This window comes from Tamandua tetradactyla, chromosome 5, assembly GCF_023851605.1.
Source record: "Tamandua tetradactyla isolate mTamTet1 chromosome 5, mTamTet1.pri, whole genome shotgun sequence".
NCBI lineage: Eukaryota > Metazoa > Chordata > Mammalia > Pilosa > Myrmecophagidae > Tamandua > Tamandua tetradactyla.
Window position 1 is genome coordinate 180801322 of NC_135331.1, and position 24321 is coordinate 180825642.

Sequence of the window (24321 nt, forward strand, 5' to 3'; positions counted from 1 at the left end):
GGCACCAGCCTTCATGGCATGGAGAGATCTACTCACAGATCTTCACCTCAGTTTTTCAGCCTTTTCCTTCTGTCCTTTCTTAGATAGTACTTGTGTCTTCTGGTCTCCAGAGACCCTCAGAGAACTGTTTCAGACAGTGTCTGGCTGTTTACTAGCTTCCCTGAAGGATGAGCTGAATCCTAGAACTCCCTATTCTGCCTTGTTGGCAGAGAGACAATAATAAACCTCCAGTGTATTTTTGATCTCCTTTATTGTGGCTTTACTGACTATATATTCTGTTATATATCTTTTCATATTTTCAAATTCATTGTATCAGACATTGTCTTCTTTATATCCTCTAACTTTATAGCCATATTTTCCTTCATCTTCTTGAATTGATTTAGGAGATTTGCTTGAATCTTCTTGATTAGTTGTTCCAAATTCTGCATCTCCTCTGAAGTTTTAATTTGTTCTCTTGACTGGGCCATATCTATTTGTAAGTTTCACTTGAAATTTTTTGCTGATATCTGGGCATCTACTTATTTTTATTGTTTTAACTCTGACAGTTATTTTCTTCCTCTTATATAGGTCTTTATTGTTGATTGCCTTTGTGTTAAGGGTCTCCTTTGAATAGTCCAACTTATTCTTGACCTTTAGAATAGCCCATATTTAGCTGTTCATATTTTCTCAGCTCTTCCTCACCTGTTTCTTACTCTGGATATGTGGTTCAGTTTTTAATATTGCATTTTTTTTGTTGTTGTTGGCAATTGTTTCACCCCTATGAGAAAGCTTCCTTTCCTCTGTTCCTTCTCTCAAAATCTTGATGTGTTCTGATTGTTTTTGTGCAGAATGTTCTCCCCAGCTCCTATGATTTGTTTAAAAAATTTCCCTCATTTAGTATTTCCCCTTTCTTTACACTTTTAAATTCTGAAACCTGTCCTATCTTACAGCATCCTGTCTTACAAGAGCTCAGTCCTACCCCTCTTTTCTTTTTCTGTGAAGCTGTTCTGTCTTCAATTTCTTCTCTGTTAAGGTATCTCACCCCAGGTACCAAAATGGTATGAATTCAGAATAGTAGGTCAATCCAGAAACGTCTGTTTTGTATTCCAGTGGCTCAGACAACAGATACTAGATTGTGTGCACCTCTTGCAATACTTTTTCCACAATTTCTCTCTTCCCCTGCCCACTGGGGCCCTTTAGATTTTTATACTACTCGGCAGCTTGTGTTCCACCCAGAATCTCTGCAGACTTGGTTCCCTGTGCCTGGATATGTGTGGGGTTCCACTCACAGTGGCTCTATGGTCTACAGCCTCAGGTGGGGGGCGCCAAGCTGTGCTACCTCTGCATAACTTCCAAGTTGTGCAGGACCGGGTGAGAAGGAGAGGTCCAGACTGGTGAGTCCAGGATTTTCTTCATTTATTGAGTTCTTCTTGAGTCGCTATCATTCACCAGAGTTCTGAACAGGTGGAATTTGTTCCATTATTTGTTGATTCTGAGATGAGACTTTTTCCAGTAAATGTCTTATATTGCCATATTGTTGATGTCACCCTCCCAGAGCAAAATGTTTTTGCAACTTTTCACCATTGGGTTGGCATCTTATTGTCCAAGAAGACACATCTGCAAACTTAAGAAATTTACTCTACATTGCTTATTCCTGGTAATGTATGAAATTTTGACCCCTTGGGTACTGATGGTTTGTACTTCACTCTCTGGAGAAGCCACTATTTGGATATACGTTGTTACTTCTTTTCAACTCATTGCCTATTTATGACAAAAATAACAACATCTCTAAATTTCTGGTGTGCTTTGAGTCACAATTTTTATTGGTGTGATCTATTCAATTTTACAACCATATTCTGAGTACCTATCAAATGCTAATTATTGAGCTAACCATTGAGTATACAAAACAAATAGGGACAAGAAGATCAAAGTCTAGTTTTAAAGAAGTTTTGGAACTAAATAAATTGTGTCTACTTATTTTTAAAATGCTTGTTTATGTCTCAAAGTAGTCAGACCTGATTTCTTGCCACACTGCTTTTCCTTTCAAGATTGTGCTTGTTCCAGCATTCACTGAATTTACTTCCTTTCCTAGTAAGAAAGTTGGATTCATTGGTCTGTAGCTCCTGGGTAGTTTCTGAAATTGTTATACATAGAGGTATCATTAATGTTTCAACAGTTTTCTGCATAACAAATAGTCTGATTTAGGAGGCAAATAAATTCAAAGATATAAAGAGTTTACTTTGCATCCCAAATATGGAAAAATTATTAGTTCAGACAAATATTTTCCACTATATAATATAAATATATTATTATTATATATAATATAAATATTATACAAGTCAAACAGCGTATTTTAAGTGGCTTTTAAATATTAGGAGAAATTTTAAAGAAGGAATAATTATACTAAGATATAATGCTATGTATTGTAATAGTCTAAGTACAATAAATACATATGACTATGATTATTTATATTAATATATGTACATAAACATAATTTATACATAAAACAGGATTTATCAATTCTCACTGATAGGTTGACCTGAAAATTAAAATAATGGATTAAGATTGAAAAAATCTAGTTTGAACAAAATTTTTGTACACTAATATAAAAAAGTTAGGAACGTAAACAAGGGGGAGTAATGGAGAAAATGTATTGTGCTTTAATGCACATAATTGAAATGTAGTGGGATGATTCTTAGAATGAATGTCAAAATTAATAGGTGTTGTCTGTGTGGGAGAGAATAAAAGGAAAGAAGGGTGGCAGTTTGTGCCAAAAACATTTTCTAAGCAGCCGAAAGTTCTTTTGAAATATGCGAAAGGAGAAAACACTTTGAATAAGTCCTGTAAGCAAAGACAAGTAAGTCCGAACAAATATTCTGGTTTTGACTTCAGTTCTTGTGTTGGGTTTATAAATTATTTTTCTCCAGTCGTGCCCTTTTTGCTTTCTTGCTACCTCTGTTGAGAGTTCTAGGGGGCATAGTCAACTGACCATCTTTTATTTTTGATGTTTGAAGAGAGGCCTATATAAAAATGAAAGTATTTTGAGACTATTCTGCCCTCCTGTGTAGTTTCAACATGTGCACACCTTTGATTATATTAACGAGAGTGGGAGTGAGCTGCTTTGAACCTTTATCATGCATCACTCAAATAATCAAATTTATCCCTCTGGCAGATTGGTATTTCCGAATCCTTTAACTTACCTTTATTAATCAAACTGCCTCCCTGCCTTAGCATATGCACTTTTTTATTTTTTAAATATCTGCAGCTTTATTTGTACCTGTTAAAATTTTATAGTTCTTGCAAACTTCCCTATCTGCCCTTTCCCTTGTGAACTTCCCTGGAACTCCACCCCACCCCAATCCTCCTGCTCTCTTTTTTTTCTGATCTCACAGAATTTGTCAGGATTGCTCATTATTTGTTAATCTGGGTCTTAAATTCTTAAGAAGTAGCTGGCTCTGACCCCACAGAAATAAAGGAAATAATGAGAGGATACTATGAACAACTTTATGCTAATAAACTCGACAATGTAGATGAAACAGACAACATTCTAGAAAGGCATGAACAACCAACACTGACTTGAGAAGAAATAGATGAACTCAACAAACCAATCACAAGTAAAGAAATTGAATCAGTTATTAAGAAGCTCCCCAAAAAGAAAAATCCAGGACCAGATGGCTTCACATGTGAATTCTGCCAAACATTCCAGAAAGAATTAGTACCAATACTGCTCAAACTCTTCCCTAGCTCATTCTATGAAGCCAACCTCACCCTCATACCAAAGCCAGACAGAGATATTACAAAAAAAGAAAACTACAGACCAATCCCTCTGATGAACATAGATGTAAAAATCCTCAACAAAATTCTAGCAAATTGAATCCAGCAGCACATTAAAAGAATTATATACCATGACCAAGTAGGATTCATCCCAGGTACGCAAGGATGGTTCGACATAAGAAATCAATAAATGTAATACACCATATCAACAAATCAAACCAGAAAAACCACATGATCTTCTCAATTGATGAAGAAAAGGCATTTGACAAAATTCAACATCCTTTCCTGTTGAAAACACTTCAAAGGGTAGGAATAGAAGGGAGCTTTCTCAAAATGATAAAGGGAATATCTCACTGATATGAACTGACATTAGTTAATAAACTTGGAGAATTTCATTGGTAACAGACCATCAGGAGTTAGAAATAAGGTAAGATATTGGGTAACTGGAGCTGAAGGGATACAGATTGTGCAACACAACTGATTGTAAAAACTCAGAAATGAATAATACAATACTACCTAACTGTAATACAATTTTGTTAGAACACTGAATGAAGCTGAATGTGAGAATGATAGAGGGAGGAGGGCTGGGGCACAAATTAAATCAGAAAGAAAGATAGACAATTAAGACTGAGATGGTATAATCTAGGAATGTCTAGAGTGTATAATGATAGTGACTAAATGTACGAATTAAAAAATGTTTTTGCATGAGAAAGAACAAAGGAAGGTCATTACTGCAGGGTGTTGAAAATAGATGGTAATGAATACTTGAAAATTTTAACTTGTGTATGAGACTAAAGCAAAAAATGTTTATTTGGTACAAAATTTATATTTTGACTAGTGCATTTTCTAATACAACTTATGTGGACAGCTTAATTGAACACCATAAGTACATGGAAACTTGAGTAGGGCATGAGATTTTGTTGGTTTGTCCAGAGTGATGCCCCAGTAAATCCCAGAGTGATTTGAACAGTGAGTAAAAAAATATTTGCAAAGTTCCCTTGGGGGAATACTGAGAAAGGGGGAAAATTCAACTTCCCCAAGAGGAGAATTCTTGATATTCTCACAAGCAGTGGGGACAGCCAAAGCTATAGGCTGAGCCCCCAATTTTGGGGTTTGCTCATATGAAATTTAATCCCACAAAGGATACGTCAAGCCTACTTAAAATTAGGCCTAAGCGTCACCCCCAGGAGAACCTTGTTTGCTGCTCAGATGTGACCTCTCTCTCTCCAGCCAACACAACAAGCAAACTCACTGCCCTCCCCGTGTCTGTGTGGGAGATGACTCCCAGGGGTGTGGACCTTCCTGGCAATGTGGGACAGAAATCCTAGGATGAGCTGAGACTCAGCATCAAGGGATTGAGAAAACCTTCTTGACCAAAGGGGGGAAGAGTGAAATGAGACAAAATAAATAGTCAATGACTGAGAGATTCCAAACAGAGTCAAGAGATTATCCTGGAGATTATTCTTATGCATTAAATAGATATCATCTTATTAGTCAAGATGTAATGGAGAGGCTGGAGGGAATTGCCTGAAAATGTAGAGCTGTGTTCTAGGAGCCATGTTTCTTGAAGATGATTCTATAATGATATAGCCTTCACAGTGTGACGGTGTGATTGTGAAAACCTTGTGTCTGTTGCTCCTTTTATCTACCTTATCAACAGATGAATAAAACATATGGGATAAAAATAAATAATAGGGGAAACAAATGTTAAAATAAATTTAGTAGATTGAAATGCTAGTGATCAATGAAAGGGAGAGATAAGAGGTATGGTATGTATAAATTTTTTTCTGTTGTCTTTTTATTTCGTTTTCTGAACTGATCCAAATGTTCTAAGAAATGATCATGATGATGAATATGCAACTATGTGATAATATTGTGAATTACTGATTATATATGTAGAACGGAATAATCATATGTTAAGAATGTTTTTGTTTGTTGTTATATATTTTTTTAGAAATTAATTTAAAAATTTAAAAAAAAGAAGTAGCTTGCTAAGGAAGCAGGTTGGGAATGAAGAACAGAAGCTGAGTAGCCATAAAATAGAAGATCAGGCTGTGTTAGTGTTTTAATTTACTATGCTGTTCAAAAAATACCATGAAATAGGTCAGGCTAAACAATGGGAATTGATTTGCTCATGGTTTGAGGCTGGGAAAAAGTCCAAACCAAGGCATCATCGAGGCAAAGCTTTCTTTCTAAAGATGGTGGCATTCTGGAGCTGGGTGCCAGTGATTCGTGGCTCCTCTGTCACATGACAAGGCCACAGCATCTCTTAGTCTCTCCTTTCTCCTTTGGGTTCTATTGATGTTTAGCTTCTTGCTTCCTGTGACTTTCTCTCTCTGTGTCTGAATTTTATTCCATTTATAAAGAACTCTAGTAATGGGATTAAGATCCACTCTGATTGGCCTCAGCCCCACCTTAACTGAAGTAGCTGCCTCAAAAGGTCCTACTTACAGTGAGTTCACAACCACGATAATGGATTAGAATTTAGAACATGTTTTCTGGGTGACACACAGCTTCAAACCACTACTGTCAGAAAACAGAAATGAAATGCACACACATACTCTCTCTCTCACACACATAGCATAGAAGGAAAGCATGGCAGTAAGTCAAAGTATATGTAAATAACCAGAGATCAGCAGGGTTTGATGGACAGTGCCAGTGTAGCTGAAAAAAGTATAAGGAGAGACTGCTCAGGACAATCACAGCTTTTCATCTTTCTTCAACGAACTTTGAAAAGCTAATATTTGGTGAGTTTTAGTTCATATTTAAGCATTCAGTACCATTAGTTTACTTAGCAGGCATTTGATGAAACTTTTTGAAAAAATGAGTGAATAAATCAAGTGATTCTGCCCATATGTTTACAAAAGAGTGCTTAACAGTCATCATAACTGAATGTAAGTCAAGCTTGATTTATCTCTGAGACTCTAAGCTTTCTGGATGGCTCATGTTGGGGCACCTTTTTCATAGAATCATAGAATATTAGAGATAGAATAAAATCAGATATTGTTACCTAATTCTGTCATCCTACAAATAAAGAATACTCTAGGACTAGTGATGAGAGATGAAGAAAAATTTGGATTATAAGCCCCAACTTTAAGTGAATTCTTAATAGGAAAATTTTCAATTACAATTTAAACTAATCATGGAAAGGCTCTTATTTTTTAAATACAAATAAACAGATAGTCATTAAATAATTTTCACATATAAAAGGGCACTGTACTAGGTGTTGTGATATAAATAAAGTATTCAAGAGACCTACCATCAAATAGCTTACCTTCTAATTTCTAGGCAAGAAAATTGGGGGCTTTTTGTTAGGTTCATCACAATTTTTTATTGTATTCCTATTGGTTTGGTACTTTTAGCAATATAAGTATCAACCCTCTTAATTATTGTAAACAGGGACGGTACATAGCAAACTTTGGAAGCCCTTACCACTGAGGTTTGTAATCTATATCACATATCTAAGAAAGGATCAGAAACTTAATTCTACCCCTGTGAGTATCATTCTGTATGGTCTAAATACATGTTACTTCTATTAAGTGCTAAGCAAAATTCCCTTGGACTTCTGTTTGCTTTATTTGTGTGTACATTTCATATGCATTCCGTTGACCTCCCACGTGGCTCCATGTACTACAATAGGAATTTCTACTCCTTGGGATTCCTTTCTTCCTCATTTATTTTTATTTTACTGTGAAATATTTGAAATGCAAAATATTTGAAAATGATATAATTATCATTATATCAACCAACCTAAGAATCAAAGCATTAAAATTGGATCTTCTGTGTAAGAAGGAAAGTCTAGGCGTTTGCTAATTGACAACACAGTAAGTGAGCAAGACCTAAAATGTATTCCAATGCCAAAAGTCACTGTTGTAAAAAACATCGAACTCTATTGAAGTCTAATTTGCTCTAGGTACTGAGGCTATAGTGGAATTGGTCTATGCCCTCTGGCCTCTTCTAATCTGTTTTACAGGATATACCTATAAAGCAGTGTATTATGGTCATGAAAAAGGTTTCTCATCATGCTTCAACAATGATCGATTAACAATAGGTGTCTGGACACCTGTGTTCAAAAGACTTCTCCCAATAATTTCACCAGAGGGAGAACCAAGAAGAAGTGCCAAGAATGACTAGTAATGTCTTCTGTGGGTACAGTAGGAAGTAATAGAGCACTAAGACTGGGTCTGGATGATCTTTCATCATCCAATAGTCTAGGTAAGTAGAACAGGCACTGAAGTACAAAATGATAAACACAAATGAGTAGTCACCATGGAAGAGATGACATTTGAGTTGACCCTTGAATAAAAAGGAGGTCCTAAAATGAACTAAAAATTGATTTCACTGAATAGAAAGTGTGAAGGAGAGATAAGAAGATGGCAACATATGTGACATTTTTAGGGATTTTAAGCAGGTTTATTAGGCTAGGGTGGGAAATAAAACAGGAAAAACTGTGTAAAACAGAAGGTTAAAAAGATCTTTCTAAATTTCTGCTGAGACCCAGTGATTGAGAAAAAAAAAGGTATGTGCAGATATTTCCAATTCCAAATTAAAGTGCTAGCCACTTAAGCAAGACTTGAAAATAAGATAACTGACAACTAGTTTTGAGACTCTTTGCTCTCCCTCCCACATATAGCCTTTAAGAGAAGTTAGAGAGGCTAAAGGAGAGTGTGTAGTTTAAAAAGAATTTTTGGGTGTGCTCTCAATTTCACCCCTACCCTCATAGGGATGGGGAGGCTGCTGCTCCCTCTCTTCAAGTGAGAGGCCATCAGCCAATTGGAGGACTTGACATAAGGTGCATATCTCTTGGATGCTGTTATTCCTGGCTGTTAGCTTTCAGATGTGATGTTTTGCTTCACCCAGTGATTCTGGAAGCTGCTTAGGGGCCATAGAGGAGAGGTATAAATACACCTGCGTAATGTAATGTGAGAGGCTAAAGTTGGAGCTCTCTTCTCTGAAGCAGAAAAAAATGTAGTAACTATATTGGTTTAATCAACATTTCCCTGATTTGATGAGTATAAAGTGTGTGTAAATGTTTACTAAGAAACAATAGTAGGCCAACTGAGAGAGCTATAGGCTAGTATTCTCATAGATCCTGCCCAAGAAGCCCACATGGGTAGATGAGAAGATGTCAGCAGAAACAGGTGGAAGATGTACTGACAGATTCTTAGGATCTAATGGCAAACAGGAAACAACCAATCTGAGGAGCTCCATTCACTGCATGAACAGAAATGCAGGTGCAAATTCTCAGGGATGATGAGGAAAGAGGGTGTTGAAGGTTGAATCTTGTACCCTGTCATGGTCCGGTTCATGTGTCAACTTGGCTAGGTGGTGGTGCCTGTTTGTCTGGTTGGGCAAGTGCTAGCCTGTCTGACCATGAGGATATTTCATAGAATCAAAATGCGATCATGTTGGCTGCATCTACAGCTGATTGCATTTGTAATCAGCCAAGGGGAGTGTTTTCTGCAATGAGTGACATTTAATCTAATCACTGGGAGGCTTTTAAGGAGAATTCAGAAGAGACAGTCTCTCTTCCTGCTTCAGCTGGTGAGCCTCTCCTGTGGAGTTCATCCAGACCCTTCATAGGAGTCATCAGTTTCACAGCCTCCCCTACAGATTTTGGACTCTATGTTCTTCAAGAGTTATGTGAAGCACTTTTATAAATTTTTTATCTGCAGATATTTCCTGCTGATTCTGTTTCTCTAGAGAACTCTAGCTAACACAGTTTGGTACCAAGAGTGGGGTGGTTTTTAGGAAACAGAATTTAAAAATGGTTTTTACAATAGGTTTTCTACTCTGACTGGACTCAGAGGCACTAAGGGCTCTGATTCCCATAATTAGATGGTACTGCCAGTCCTTGGGGTGAATTGGCAAAAGAGATAGTCAAAACATCACCATTTGATTCTTCTAATGCTTCACTTCGTACAAGTGTACAAAGCCAGGCTCTGGGGGATAATGTTTTTGACACCTTTATGGAGTTTTGTGGAAATAGGAGGTATAGAGATGTTGGCTGGTTGTTGTTAGATACACTGTATACATTAATGAGTGAAAGGGATAGGCTTAAGGCTTCACATGAGAAGCTGACACACTGTCTGACAGATGTTAACATTTCTATGAGTGTCCTGAAGGAAAATCTTATTTCCTGTAGCCATAGACTTGAAATCTCTGAAAATCAGACTCAGAATCTTATTGTTGGAGTAGCAACTTTACAACATAAACTGAAATCTCAGTCTTGCATGGTGTCTGCCATTAAAGTAAGGGCCTTGATTGGAAAGGAATGGGACCCTGAAAAATGAGATGGTGACATATGGATTCATAATGATGTCAGTGGAGAGGTTGAAACCTAATCATGCTGAGTCTTCTCTAGATAACCCTGCAAGAGTCTTCCCTGAGGACATAGCCACCCCACCTCCAGCCTGCCCTGAGGAGTTGGCCACCCAACCTTAACATGAAGGGATTAGTCCTAGAGTTATTAATCTTGTTTCACCAGATGAAACTGCAATGAATGCCCTGAAGCAAATGGCTGGGAAGATACTTCGAATTTCTTTCATGACCCAGCCCCACCACCCATAATTTCTTTCAGACCTATAACTAGACTAAAGTCCTAACAGGCCCCAAAAGGTGAAGTATAAAGTATAACCCATGAGATTATACTCCATACTCCAAAAGAACTCTGTGTTTTCCAATTTATACAGACAGAAATCAGGGAAATATGTGTGGCAATGGATTTTAAATGTGTGGGATAATGGTGGAAGGAATATAAAGCTGGATTAAGCTGAATTTTCTGATATGGACCCACTAGGCAGAGATTCTACATTCAATGTTATAGCTCAGGGGGTTAGAAAAGGCATTAAGAGTTTGGATGGATGGTTGGCTGAAACATGGATCAAAAGGTGGCAATAAAACCTGAGGTTGAAATGCCAGAACTGCCCTGGTATAATGTAGATGGGATCCAGAGACTTAGAGAGATTGGAATGTTAGAGTGGATTTATCCCAGAGGATGGAGGATGCACCTTTTACCAGAACAGTGAGAAATAAATTTGTGAGACTAGCAACATCATCCCTGAAGAGCTCTGTAGTTGCACTTCTGTGTAGGTCAGATATTACTGTTGGAGAAGTTATCAGTGAGCTGGAATCCTTAAACACAGTGGGGATGAATGGATCCCAAGTTGGCAGAAGCCAGATGGTGGATGTGGCTATCATAATAGACAGCAGATTTAAAGCAGGAGTCAAAATAATCTGACTCACAGAGACTTGTGACATTGGTTAGCAGATCATGGGGTACCTAGAAGTAAAATGGATGGGCAGTCTACTAAATTTTGTTTGAGCTATATAAACAAAAGAGTTCTAGGTCAAGTGAGCAGAAGTCCAACTTGAAATACAAAAACACAGAGTCAGGGCCCCTTAATCAATTTCCAGACTTGAAACAGTTTACAGACCCAGAGCTCCTTGAATGAAGGGGAGACCAGGTCCCTTTGGGGGAGGACCCTGTTACACTGCCACAAATTTATACTGTTAATCTCCTTCCAAGCCTTCCCCAAGGAGACTGACAGCATTTTACTAGGGTAACTGTGCACTGGGGAAATGGAAATGATCAAATATTTCGGGGATTATTAGACATTGGTTCAGAAATTACATTAATTCCAGGGGGCCCAAAATGTCAATCTGGTCCACCATTGAGAGTGAGGGCTTCTGGAGGCTGGGTGATCGATGGTGTTTTAGCTCAGGTACCTCTCACAGAGGGTCCAGTGGGCCCCCGGACCCATTATGTAGTTATTTTCCCAGTTCCAGAATGCATAATTGGAATAAACATACTGAGCAACTGGCAGAATCCCCACATTGGCTCTAACTCGTGGAGTAAGGCCTATTATGGTAGGAAAGGCTAACTGAAAGCCATTAGAACTGCCCCTACCTAGCAAAGTAGTAAATCAGAAGAAATACTGGATTCCTGCAGGGATTGCAGAGATTTCTGAAATTCTTAAGGACTTGAAGGATGCAGAGGTGGTGATTCCCACCACATCCCCATTCAACTCTCCTATTTGGCCTGTGCAGAGAACAGCTGGATCTTGGAGGATGACAGTGGATTATTGTAAGCTCAACCAGGTGGTAACTACAATTGCAGCTGCTGTTCTGGATGTGGTATCACTGCTTGAGCAAATCAATACATCCCCTGGTACCTGCTATGTAGCTATTGATTTGGCAAATGCTTTTTTCTCAATAGCTGTTAGTAAGTACCACCAGAAACAGTTTGCTTTCAACTGGCAAAATCAGCAAAATACTTTCACTGTCCTACCTCAGGGGTATATCAACTCTCCAGCCTTATGTCACAACCTTGTCTGCAGGGAACTTGATCATTTCTCCCTCCCACAAGACATCACCCTGGTCCATTATATTGACGATATGATGTTGACTGGACCTAGTGAGCAAGAAGTAGCAACTACTCTAGACTTATTGATAAGGCATTTGCATGTCAGAGGATGGGAGATAAATCCAACAAAAATACAGGGGTCTTCCACCTCAGTGAAATTTCTAGGTGTCCGGTGGTGTGGGGCATGTTGAGATATCTCTTCTAAAGTAAAGGACAAGTTGCTGCATCTGGTCCCTCCTACAACCAGAAAAGAGGCACAATGCTTCATTGGTCTCTTTTGATTTTGGCGACAACATATTCCTCATTTGGGTGTGCTACTCCAGCCCATTTATTGAGCTACCAGAAAAGCTGCTAATTTAGAGTGGGGACCTGAACAAGAGGAGGATCTGCAACAGGTCCAGCCCATTTTACAAGCTGCTCTGCCACTTGGACCATATGATCCAGCAGATCCAATCATGCTGGCAGTGTCAGTGGCAAATAGAGATGCTGTTTGGAACCCTTGGCAGGCCCCTATAGGAGAATCTCAAAGCAGACCCTTAGGATTTTGGAGCAAAGCCTTACCATCTGCTGCAGATAACTATTCTCCTTTTGAGAAACAGCTTTTGGCCTGCTACTGGGCCTTAGTAGAGATTGAACGCTTAACTACGGGCCACCAAGTTACCATGAGACCTGAGTTGCTTTTAATGAGCTCAGTGTTATCTGCCCCCCAAACCATAAATTTGGACATACACAGCAGCACTCCATCATAAAATGGAAATGGTTTATACGAGGTAGGGGCAGAGCAGGTCCTGAAGGTACAAGTAAGTTACATGAGGAAGTGACCCAAATGCCCATGGTCTCCACTCCTGCCACATTACTTTCTCTTTCCCAGACCAGAGCTATGGCCTCTTAGGGAGTTCCTTACAGTGAATTGACTGAAGAAGAGAAAACTCAGGCCTGGTTTAAAGATGGTTCTGCATGTATGCAGATATCACCTGAAAGTAGATAGCTGTAGCACTACAACCTCTTTCCAAGGTGTCCCTGAAAGACCATGGTGAGGGGAAATCCTCCCAGTTGGCAGAACTTCAAGCAGCACACCTGGTTGTTCATTTTCTTGGAAGGAGAACTGACCAGAGGTACATTTGTATACTGACTCATGGGCTGTTACTAATGGTTTGACTGGATGGTCTGGGACTTGGAAAGACCATAATTGAAAAATTGGTGACAACGAGGTCTGGGGAAGAGGTATGTGGGTAGACCTTTCTGAGTCAGCTAAAAACATTAAAATATCTGTGTTCCTGGGATCTTGAGCTCTACTTGGTCTACAGGTTTTAGTTCCAGAAGTGTGTGTGTGGGGGTGCTTCCACCAGGAGAAGCAACAATGATACCACTGAACTGGAATCTAAGGCTGCCACCTGGTCACTTTGGCCTACTTATTCCCCTGGATCAACAAGTCAATAGGGGATTACTTTACTGGCTGGGGTGATTGACCCTGACTATCAAGGGGAAATAGGACTGCAACTACACAATGGAGGAAAAGAAGAATTTTCTTGGAATATAGGAGATCCCCGGGGACATCTTTTAGTACTACCATGCCCTGTGATTAAAATCAATGGAAAACTGCAACAACCCAATCCAGGCAGGACTACCAATGGCTCTGAAATTTCAGGAATGAAGGTTTGGGTTACCCCACCAGGCAAAGACACAGCCAGCTGAATTGCTTGCAGAGGGTAAAGGGAATATGGAATGGGTAGTGGAAGAAGTTAGTGATCAATATGAACTATGACCATGTGATCAGTTACAGAAGCAAGGACTGTAATGCTGTTTTGTTCATGTTGTAGTAATTAAGCTGTAAGATATCAAGTTTAAGAATGAGTATTACCCAAGGACTTGTACCCTATACTGGGGAGATTTATTTCTAGTGTACATGGATTGCTGAGTATTGTTAGTTGAGGGAAAAAAATGTGTCTTTTATTGTTTTCTATTTAGAGATTAAGTATGGTTAAAGGTGAAGTGTATAGCTGTCATAGTCAGGTTCATGTGCCAATTTAGCCAGGTGGTGGTGCCCATTTGTCTGATTGGGCAAGTGCTAGTCTGTCGGTTAGTATGAGGGTATTTCATAGAATTAAATTACAATTGTGTTGGCTGCATCCACAGCTGATTGCATTGGGGAGTGTCTTCTGCAATGAGTGACATTTAATCTTTCACTAGAAGTCTTTTAAGGAGGATTCAGAAGAAAGTCTCTCTTCCTGCTTCAGCTGGCAAGCTTCTCCTGTGGCGTTCATTCAGACCCTTCTTTGGAGTCATCAGCTTCACAGCCTGCCCTACAGATTTTGGACTCAATGTTCTTCAAGAGTTATATGAGGCACTTTCATAAAATATTTATCTATGGATAGTTCCTGCTGATTCTGTTTCTCTAGAGAACCATAACTAGCACATACCCCAACAAATGCATATTCTTAAATCTAACCCCACATATCTTTGGGTATGAAAACATTGTAAAGAAGACCTCTTAAAGATGTTATTTTTAGTTAATATGTGGCCCAACTGAATGAGGGTAGGTCTTAATTCAGGTACTGGAGGCCTTTTAAAGAGGGTCCACAAGTCACAAAAGTGAGAAAGAAGAGGACATCACTATGTGATGTGAGGCAAAGATGTGCGCCAAGGAACTCCAAGGATTGCATCAAGCCAGCCCCTGAACTCTACTGACCCCAGGGGGAGGCAAGTGCTCTAGCCTAAAAACTGAGCCAATAAATTCCCATAGTTTAAGGGAAAAAAGGTGTGTTGTATTTGTTATAGCGGATCAGACAGACTGAGACAGAGTCCCTTGAGAATGCCTGAAGTTCCATATATTGGCCAGAATTCTTGTGCAATGTTAAGCAGACAGACATTGAACAGAAGTGATTGTGTACTTTACAAAATTTCTGGAAGTTCCAGAAAACCAGTTCTGACTATTAAAATGTTAACTAATCTCCTATCAACATTCAGGAGATAGTTTAAAGCTCATCACAGATCTGGTTTTTGTAGTAGAAAAACCACTGCCTGTTGCTTTACACAGACTGAAACTTACATTACTGGACCAAACACTAGAATTACTGTCAGACTTTCCCTGAATAACCAAATATCTCTAATTGCCAGAAGAAACCATCTCCCATTATGGCTCTGACCTTCTGTTGCTAACTCACTCAGATGGGAATACAATGGTCTTCATAACTTACCGGCAAGCTAATGGCAACGCGGTTGTTACTGACCTAACCTGGGCATTCAAAATTTATGATTGTTGTTCTTACAGAGCAAACGAAACCACCATGCCTACCATATACCTCATGAAAGAAAGTCAGCTCGAGACATTTCCTACAATTAGAGGAAGCCAATGGTAAATCACAATATACATATGGAATAAGACAAAACTTGCTGTTATTGATTTTTAATTTAATTACATTCTGGTCAGAGAACACATTCTGCAAAGTTTCAATCCTTTTATATTTTTTTGTTGCTTGCTTTATGGCTCAGAATATGGTGCATCTTGGTGAATGTTTCATGTACACTTGAAAATAATGTGGTCTTCTGCTGTTTGGGGCAGGGTATCAATTAGGTCAAGTTGGAGCATAGTGTTATTCAAGTTCTCTAAGTCCTTTTTTGATTTTCTGCCTGTTCTATCAATTATCAATTACTGGGAAAGGAGTGCTGAAATCTCCAATTGTATTTGCACAGTTGTCTATTTCTCCTTTCAATTAATTCTACTGCAATTTACCTTATGTATTTGGAAGATTTGTTGTAGGTATATGCGCATTTAGGATTTTTATGTCTTTCTTAGGAAATTACCTCTTTAAATTTCTTAATATCTGTTATCTCTTGTAATATTCATTGATTTGAAGTCATTTTATCTGAATCATATAGCTAACCTGGTTAGATTTTTAAGAAGTATTGTTTGCATGACACATACATTTTTTTCTCTGAATTTAACCTATTTTTGTTTTTATATTTTAGGTGGATTTTATTTTTTATTTACATCTTTTATTTGCAGTCTTGATAGCTTTGATATTGACTGTGGTTGGTTGGAAGTAAATCTACCATTTTGCTCTTTGTTTTCCATTTGTCTAACCTGTCCTTTGCTTTTCTTACCTGTTTTCCTGAATTCTTTGTTAGATTAATTGTTTCTTTCAGTGTTTCATTGTATCTCCACTATTGCCTTACAGCTATTCCTTTGTTTTATTATTTTTTTAATGATGTGCTCTAGGTTTTACAATATGCATTTTAACTCATATTTTTTCAAATAATATTATAGAACTTACCTATAAGATAAGAATCATGCAGCAGAATCATTCTTGATTTCTGCTTTTTATGCTGTTGTCAAATATTTTGCTTCTACTTATGTTATAAATCATACAATATACTGTTATCATTTTCTCTTTAATGAGTAAGTTATTTTATTTTATTTTTTCTATGCTGTATGGTGGGGTCACATTTCATTCTTTTTCCATGTGAATATCCCATTATTGCAGCACCATTTGGTTAATTCTTTGTTGGTTTGTTTTTGTTGGTTTCTTTGTTTGCTTGTTTGGGAAGTGCACAGGCCAGGAATCAAACCTGGGTCTCCCCCACGGCAAGTGAGAATTCTACCACTGAACTACCCTCACACCCCGAGTAACTTATCTTTATGTTTTAACATTTTGTTATGGACAAATTTTAGACTTAAACAAGTGTTGCAAAATATCCCAGCAATTTATCATGTGTTATTCTCTCAGCTTCTGCTTATGTTAGCATCCTATATGACATGGTATAATTTTGGTGTAATGCTATATTACAAACATTATGAAAATTTTACCAATTTTAAAGAAATTAGTAAAAGACTTTTACATTGGACCACATATTAGCCTTCCCCAACCCTCAGCATTCCTTTCTGTGTAGATACAGATTTCTACCTGATATCATCTTCCTTCTGTGTGAAGAATTTCCTTCATCATTTCTTATTGTTTTGCTTGGCTGTTGATGAATTCGCTCAACTTTTGTTTGTGAAAAAGTCTTATATGTCTCTTCATTTTAAAGGATATTTTCACTGAATATAGAATTCTAAGCCGGCAGATTATTTTTGAATACCTTATAAGATATTGTTATGTTGTCTTTGACTTTCATGTTGTTTTTTTTTCCCTTGCAGTGTGCAATAACTATGTCCTTCCTTGCTCTTTTTATTTAATGTGTATTTTTTCTTCTGGTTAATTTAAGATTTTCTCTTTATCATGTTTCTTGGCAATTTAGTAGTGATGTGTCTTGGCATGCTTTTCTTTGTGTTCAGCTTAATTGGAGTTTGTTTGGTATCTTAAATCTTAGAGTGTGGAGTTTTCATAAAATTTGTTGAAATTTCAGCCACTTTTTCTTCAAATATTTTTTCTGAGGCTTTCTCCCTCTTTTCTTCTTCTGGGGCTTCAATTTTTAATTGATATTTTTCCCCATAGGTGACTGATATTATTCCTTTTCTCTATATTCACTCACCGAGCTTAACTTGGAAAGTTTCTTTTGCAAGGTTGTCAAGTTCATTGATATTTTCTTATGCCATTTCTAGTTGGTTTTTGATACCACTCAGTAAGTATTTAATTTCAGATTTTATATTTTTATCACAAGAAATTCCATTTGATTATTTTTATATCTCCTAGTTCCCTCTTTATTATGTTCATGCTTTCCTTTGAATTCCATCATATAGTTTCAGTATGTCTGCTATTTTTGGTATGTATTTCATTGGTCATTAAAAGGTCTCATTTTTCATATTTTTCCTGTTTTACTTTTTTTGTTTTTCAATCTAGTAATCTTATTAGACGTGATAATTTGTGAATTTTATATTGATGACTATTGCGTTTTGCTGTCTTTCCTTAAAGAAAATTGTACTTTGTTCTGGCAGACAGTTAAATTACATGGTGAATTTCATTCTCTTCAGGATTGTTTTAAAGCTTTTTCAGGCAATATATATAATAAACTTTGGTCTGTGTCTAACTTAGTCCTATGCTAAGACATGGGCCTTTTCTGTCTCTACTCCATAACTTACGTGTTAATTAGCCCGTCTCTGTTCTGGCTGATGGGAGCCTAAATGTCTCCCAGCCTTGTGTGAGATCTTGGAATTGTTTAATTTTATCCTATTCATGCATTAATTAGTATTTGTCATTAGAGTCAAGGGGAACCCTATGGAGACATCTTGAGCTCTTTTTCTGCATAGCTACTTCTGTTGTGGAAACTTACCTTACAGTCTAAATTTCCTTTATCTCCCTGACCTCTGATCTCTGGCTTCTCGAATCAGTGTGACTGCTTCTTTGATTATGACTCTGTTGGAGATCGAGTCATGTGCTCCATAAGAGACATGTTCAAGTCTTAATCTGTGTTCTGGTCAGTGTGAACTCATTTGCAAATAGTGTCTTCCAACAAGTTAAAGTACTCATTTTTGATAGGATCTTGGAAGATATTATTTAGGTATGGCCAAACTGAATCAGTGTTGGCTTTAATCCACATTACTGGAGTCCTTACAAGCAAACAAATTAGACAAAGAGGTAAAATCCAGAAGTCAGGAGAAGAAAGAGAATGAAGCAGATCACCTTGTGACAGAGGCAAAGAGGCAAGCCAAGGAATCCCTGAAGATTTTTGGAAAGCCAGCACAGAATGCTACACACATTCGGAAAAAACATGGTTTTGCTAATTACTCAATTTTGGAATTCTAGACTTTAAAGACGTGTGAGAATAAATTTGCATTGCTTAAGCAAACCAGTGTGTGGCATTTGTCATAGCAAACTTGGCAAACTAAGACAGGCCCTTTTCCTTTCACTATAGTTCAGAAAGTAGCTCCAGGCAGAAACTGGTTTTCATTTGTTTATTTTGGTTTTGGTTTCATAAACTACAACCTATATGCTTGTACAGACATTTTCTATTTTCTGAAAATGATTGTTTCATCTATTTTGACCAGTTTTATATTTGATTGTGGTGGGAAGTTTAGTCTCATCACAGTTACTCCATGATGAGCAGAAGCAGAAGCCTGTTGGATGACCTTACACAGGAAAGTAGAACAAAGTATTTTATGTTGATTAAGGTCATTCCAGCTGCTTTGAGGAGAAGAGACTTGGAAGACCAGGAACGGATGCAGAGAGATCTCTTAGAAATTGTGAAAGAATATGAGAATGATTGTAGTAGACTGAATTATGGACCCAATAGTACATATTTTTAATCTCACTCTACATCCTTGTGGGTGTGAAACCACTGAAATAGGACGTCATGAAAATGTTAGTTTTAGTTAAGTTGTGCAAACTGAACCAGGGTGGACCTTAGTCTAGATTACTGGAGACCTTATAAAGAGAACTGGAAAGTCATTGAAGCAAGAAAGGAGAGGACATCAGCATGTGACAGGAGGCAAAAGTACAAGCCTTAGTTAAAAAGAATTTTATATTGATGACTATTGCATTTTGCTGTCTTTCCTTAAAGAACATTGTACTTTGTTCTGGCAGACAGTTAAGTTATATGGTGAATTTCATTCTCTTCAGGATTGTTTTAAAGCTTTTTCAGGTAAGATATAAAATAAACTTTGATCTGTGTCTAACTTAGTCCTATGCTTATTAACTCTTAGTTAACAAGAGTTAGTAAATATAAATTGTTTAAGCTAACTCATTATATGGTATATATCAAAATAGCTCAGTAAACTAAAGCAATGAATATTTTTTATACTAGCATGTTTTCAATGTATATATTTTAAAGTGATTTCTTGGTTTAAGGGCATATCCATGAGGCGGAAGTGATAATTTGTTGATAATTTTGAAGTGTTAGGTGGAGTAAGAGAAGAATCAAAAGAGAAATAAAAAATTTATACCTTAATTGTTGGCATGAGCAACTAGCTAAGTGGGGATTTGTGGATAGGAGCAGGTTTAAAGGGTGGTAAGGGAATTAAGACTTCTACTTTGGGCAGAATAATCTTAGTGAACCTATTGGGAATCCAAATTAGGTTTGCAAGCTAGAGTTCTTAAATAAAGATAGATTCTGAGGTCAAAATTTTTGGAAATGAATTACCATATACTGACATTCATTATAAATCTTCAAGTGGAAGATAAAGTGCAATGTGTTTTCTAAATATGGTCCCAGAACCTTGTTTCTAAGGAGCATTTTGTGGGACCAGTGTTCTGTGGAATACATTTGGGTAATTTTGCTCTGGGCAAAGGGAAGCCAGTGAAGGAGGGTGGCATGGTTTAAGATATTTTAGAAAGATTATTTTGGCAAGAACAGAAATTGATGGGAAAGAGGCTGGAGGTCTAAAGAACAGATGGGAATCTATTGATATCATTAATTATATCATCAGTGAGACATTTGGGGATAAGGGTCCAGATGAAGGATGACAGTGGGAATCACAATGAATCTTCAGATGCAAGAGAGAGGGTAAAGGACAACATGTCATCAGATAATGTTGTGTTGTTTTTTAAAACATAGGTGACCTAAGATTATGCCATGGGAAATTTATATGAACAAACTCAATATAGACACCTTTTTTTTTTTTTTTCCCGCATGGGCAGAAGCTGGGAATTGAACCCGGGTCTCTGCATGGTAGGCAAGAACTCAGCCACTGAGCTACCGTGACCTGCCCTAATGAGTACTAGTTATATGACTCATTACGTATACATATATATGTGTGTGTGTGTGTGTGTGTGTGTGTGTGTGTGTGTATGTATAGGCTAAGAGAAATGACTCAATTTATCTAAGATCACATAGCTAAAGTGGAAACCGGAAGGGCTGGAATTTAACTCCGAAGTCTAAATTAATGCCTCTGTGCTACTCTCTTGTAAGAAAAAAAAAGAAGGGTTTCTATAAAGTGATGTTTCAAATATTTGCTGAGCTATAGACCGGATTTATAAAGATATGTGTAATTAGAAATGTTTAGTGTGAGATCTCCATATAACATCAGAGTCTTCTGGGATGGGATTAAATAAAGCAATTTAACTGTGATACTTGAGCACTGAGAAGGGATTCTAGTAAATATGTATATATATAATATATATTATATATATCTAGTAAATATGTATATATATATAATATATATATATATATATATTAGATATATATTAGTTATCTGGGTGTTCAATCAAATACCTTGTAATGGATTGGCTTAAAAATGGGAATTTATTGGGTTATAGTTATGAGGTTAGAAGTAAAAAATCAAGGCATCATTAAAGTAATATACTTTCTCTCAGAATATTGTGGCACTCTGGGGCTTGCTACCGGTGATCCTCGGTCCTTGGCTTTTCTGTCGCATGGCAGAGCTAAGGAAGCCTCTCTTGATTTCTCCTTCCTTTTCCAGGTGCTGTTGACTTCCTGGAAGTCAGAAAGTTTCTCTTCCTTCCACTTTTATCCCTGTGGCCTTTCCTATAAGGCCTTTAGTAATAGGATTAAGACCCATCCTGATTGAGTTCGGTCATACCTTAATGGAAGTAGTATCATAAAAAGGTTCTATTTACAATGGGTTCACACTCACAGGAATGGATTAAGTTTAAGAACATATATTTCTGGGGTACATAGCTCCAAGCTATATGACATTTAATATATGATATATAAATCAGACCTGATATGGTATAAAATGATAATAAACTAGAGACTGCAAGCACAGCCAATAGCTTTTTTCTTTAACAAATACTTTTGAAGAAGTATTCTAAATATCTAAAAAAAGTCTTGGCCCTAAGGTATTTGAATACCAACATATTAGTCAACAAATATCAATTTATGTTTAAATTTTTTTTCTAAAAGCTGGAGTGGCTGAAATTAGGCCAAATTTTGGAAAACAACATAACAGGGAAAATGATGACTATAGAATTAACTATCTGAGCAGTCTAAAGGAGAAAGTTCAGTCTAAAGGAGAAAGTAGACCTGTATACCATAGAAACAAAAGAAAACAATGATACAAGTGTCATACACAGTAGATAATTTTTTTATATTAATTGAATAAATATCATTTTATTGATGATCCAACATATGTTACACATTGCACAAATTTACTTTATCAACCTGTTTTCTGTATCTGACAACAAGCTTATGAAGATGGGCACATTACACCCATTTTACATATGGGAACACTAAATTTCAGAGAGTAACTGATAGAGTCATGCAGTTACTTACAGCATAGAAGTAGAACTTGGATTTGTATGATTTTGTGTTGCTTCGTTTCACCAAGACTTTTAAGAAACACTAGACTTAAAAATTTTGTGGTTTTTTAAAAATAATTCTATAATATCCTGTAAATATACCTTTCCTTATTTCAGACTTCTTATACTTACTTTCTTTGTAAAACTTTTCTCAGATAAAAAGGAAATCAAAGTTTGTTCTTCCTTGCTAAACAATGAATCTTCCCCTTCCAGGTATGAAGTATAAATGTTAACTTTTGAGCCTAAAATTTCATGACATCTTGATATATTGTTTAAAATAACTTTATTTATGCATCTGAGCAATCTCTCTAATTAAGGAAAGATTCCTCAAATGGTAATTAGGAAGGAATTGTGACCATTGAAAGCCTTTGTACTTGTCTTCAATATAAAACAGCAATGGAAAAACGGTGTTACATTTTCAGCAACAGCCTCCAGGATTGGTATGTTTGATTTATTGATATGATGAAAAATAGAAATTAAAAATAAATGAAAATATTCCATAATTATTCCCATGAATAAAGGTAGCACAAACATTGATGAGTACAAAAAATCCTCATGACAGAAGAAATACAAGAAAAGACAAGAGGATGAATTCTACCTGGAGGCTCACATATCTAGGAAAAATAATTCTAAACAAGATATTCAGAAGGGGAAAATAACTTGGAAATAGTATTGTCAAACAAACCTATGGTAATAGAGAAAAACAGATTAGAAAAGAAGCTGAAATGTGGCAGTAGCCTGGAATGCTGTTATGATTTTAGAACTGTCTGCAGAAGCATCCCATTACCAAGCAGGAAAAAGCTGCATCTTTTCATGGGGTTGAGACATAATCACAAATAGAATAGTAGATAATACTTCTGTTTTCTCATAACCAGAAAATTATAGTCAAAATGGAAGAAGTACAGAGAAGAGTAATGATAGTGGTTAGGGAACTGCCAGGATTGCGTTCTAGAAGAGTTGATTAAAAGGATTGAATAGCTTGATAAAGGGCAACTAAGAGGATGGGAGTGTTTACAATCACGTGGAAACTGTTAACCCTGAGGAGAAAGACATATCAATTATTTAGTGCGGTGGTAAGGGTAATAATTAGAAGGTGAGATTAGGAAAAGGAGAATTGAGGCAACAGTCATAAGACCCTTCTGCTTAGGAGCACAGTCTAGGTTTATAGTTTGCAATTTTGGCTCCTATGATCCTGAGCATTTCTAAGGAATCTCACATGTTCTTTTTTAACCTCTATTCCCTTTCCTCCTTATAGTTTTTATCCCTCTCATTTGAACCATAATTTCTGTGTTCCTTTGTGTCAATATGTTTTATGGATCATCCGTGGATTCCTGTCCACTTAAATACACTAGCTTTTAAAATTTATGTTTCAGCCTTGAGCTAGCAATCATTTTCCAAACTCTGGAAACAACCATATCCTCACAAATTTACCTCCCTTTACTCCATGGGGATATTATATTTTCAGGTGCTATATAATGCAGTTCTGTAACCCGAATTTCTCAGTGTTCTAATAAAAGGTATAAAAATGGCATTCAGTAACTCATTTTAAATGTTATATCATAGCATTGTTATTCAATTCAATGTTTCCTGGTCACCAGATTTGTCTTAATATGAACTTTAAATGGGCTTGGCTTTGAGTTATGTGAAACAAGCAAAATATATATGGAGTTCCACAGAAATGTAAATGAGGGGACAGTTTTCTTTTATTGTGGAAGAGGTGCTTCTTTTAAAAGAGTGACATCACCTCAGGAATGTCCTGTGATCTCAGCTTTATAAAGAAGGGACTGTAAGAACCGAAAATGGAGAGATGCTTCAGGAGAGCACATGCCATCATCCTCCATGGCACAGAAATAGGTCTTAAAAGCAGGTGCCAACAAAAGCAAACCAGGCATCAGTACTCAGGGAAGACTGAAGTACCTTTCTCGAAGCCTGTGTTGATAGCTGTCCAGTCCCCTTAGGAAGAATGTTCTCTTAACCAAGAATTTAAATATTCCATTTTTTATACAAAATAAACAGCCAGTTCCAAGATGTCTGTAGGGTGAGGTGGGAGGGCTCATCCCACAACTATAA